We start from the raw sequence: 2603 nt of genomic DNA, 5'->3' as shown, positions 1-2603 counted from the left end.
ATCCCTTTTTTTGGAGTTCCATGAGCTCTTTAGGAAGACTTTTTTGTGGAGACACCCCCATAAGAGCTGAGTTCCAAGGTATCTCTCCATTGCATAATGTTCTATTGTGGGTCCTTATATGTTATTCCTTCTTAGTATTTCACCAGGAGGAAGCTTCTCCAATTCCTTCTTAGTATTTCACCAGGAGGAAGCTTCTCCAATGACTGTGGAATAAATCACTGATCTATGAGTATAGGAGAATATTGTTAGGAGTCATTTTATCATATTATTTTTCTTTCAAGACCACCCATCAGTTTTCTTTTAAGACCAGTAGTATTTTCCTTTACCCTAGTGCTCTGGTCCATCTAGTCTCTGGGTATTGATCACCCAAGTAAAAATGTGCATGCATTCCATCTCCTTGTGTAGCCCTTATGTCAAAAAGTTATTGGTTTGTTACTTCCACAAGCTCTGTGCCAACGTTTACCCTAGCATGCTTAAAGGCTGAACTACAATGTCGACCAAATGTTTTGTGGCTAGGTTGGTGTTTACACTTTTCTTCTGGTATTGCCTTGCAGAGTATTGTCCTGTAACGAAGAAGTTAGAATGTAGGGGTGAAGTTTCTTAGTAAGCACCAGCTTGGCCTCATCATGCTCAATGAATTTTAAAAGTATTTTCTCCAACAATGGGACTTTGCTCTCAGTGTTCAGAGAAAAGCATAATATCTTTGAAATATCCAGTGTTGTTTGGGAATTTCTGGGGGGGGGAGGTTTGGCTAGTAGCTCAATTACATTTAACTCTATCCTGGTACTGAAATCTACATTTAATGACATGACATGCCCAGCTGGGATTCTATCTCCTCTATTATTCATTGGATTCATTGACACTGAATTCATAAATTTTGTGGTGATTTCAGTAAGAATAGTCATCAAGGAAATATATTATTTGTAGTAGACTTTGATATTTAAAAACTCATGGCCAGTGGTTGTATATCTTCTTGTTTCCTGTGGATCTGGATGTGGAATTCCCAACTAGTTTTATAGCAGCATGTTTGCCTGTATGTCTCCATGCTATCTGCCATGATGAAAACTAACTGAACTCCTGAAAGTGTAAGCAAGCCCCAATTACATTCTTTCACCTATAAGAGTTGCTGTGGTTGTGGTGTCTTTTATAGCAATGGGATAATGGTTAAACAGAAGTATATATTTTAGGAAGTATCTACTGTATTATAATTCCATATTAGTGCTCAAATGCTCTTTAATTTTAGGTATTTCTCCATGTTTCTCTTCCATAAGTCCAGTCTTTGTATCCTACCCCAGTCCCACTTTATGTTCCCATCCAATACCACTTCCATTAATATCTTTCTATTCTATTTTGCTTTCTTAATTTTATATATATATATATATATATATATATATGTATGTATGTATATACTAGTCCCTTATTCATATGTTCAACATTCATAATCATCAAAAAATTGAAATCAAATCTACTTTAGAATTCATCTCATAGCTGTCAGAATGACAAAGATAAACAAAAAAGTGATATATCATGCTGACTATGATACAGAGTAAGAGGAACATGCATACACTATGGTTGAGTGTGTGCGTCCTTGTGCATCTACAATGCAAATCAGTTGGGTGGTTCCTCAGAAAGATGGGAATCTATCTACCTCAAGATCTGGCTATACCACTATTGAACATAATAAACAAAGGATGCAGCCTCCTACCACAAAGACATTTGCTCAAACAGGTTCATTGCTCCTTTATTCATAATAGACATAATCTTGAAACCAAGGTGATGTTCCTCAAAAAAATATTAAAAGAGAAAACTTGGTATTACTATACAACAGAGTATTATTCAGCAGTTTCAAAAAATGGCATCATGAAATGCGTAGGGAAATGGGTGGAACTAGAAAAAATAATCCTGACAGAGTTATCTCAGATAAAAAAAGAAAAAAATAGGGTATATATTCACTTATATGTTGACACATATTAGCTTTTAAGTCAATGATAACAATCAACCGATTCCATATAAAAATTTTTAAAGAGTAAAAATAAATCCAAGCAAATTCATCAAGCTTGGTGGAAAGAACATTTTTTTTCTACTGAGGCAAATCATTGATCCTATATTTAAGCATTTATGCATTTGTTTTTATCTTAGAAGACTGATTTTTCAATTTTCTTAAAGTTTACAATTTAGCACTTTTGGTGGATGACAGATTGAATTATATGTAGGCTAGTAAGATACTGCATTCACAAGAATATGCCACTATTTATTTTTGGATACTTGAGAAATTTTCCATTAATTTTTTTATCACAGTGTACTTATGTTGACTATGCTTTCTCCAAGTAGGTTCTGAGATTTGAATTCATTGACAAATACAGGTTCATCTTGATAATTCGAATTCACAACTCCACAAAATAGTAACATAAGAAAAATGATTTTCAAATAAAATTCTAATATTTAACATGATGCAATAAGCAAAAACAGACACATATCAACTTAGATCAGGACAGATTCTAATATCCCTCCTTTGTATTTTATATCTAGGAATAAAGTAAGATTCTGTTTTTTTTTTTGGTTGTTTGTTTGTTTTGAGTATATGACTACAATTAGTTAACAAA

The sequence above is a fragment of the Phodopus roborovskii genome, unplaced genomic scaffold, assembly GCF_943737965.1.
Source record: "Phodopus roborovskii unplaced genomic scaffold, PHOROB, whole genome shotgun sequence".
Classification (NCBI taxonomy): Eukaryota; Metazoa; Chordata; class Mammalia; order Rodentia; family Cricetidae; genus Phodopus; species Phodopus roborovskii.
The sequence above is the reverse complement of the archived record's forward strand: the minus strand, read 5'-3'. Positions refer to the sequence as shown.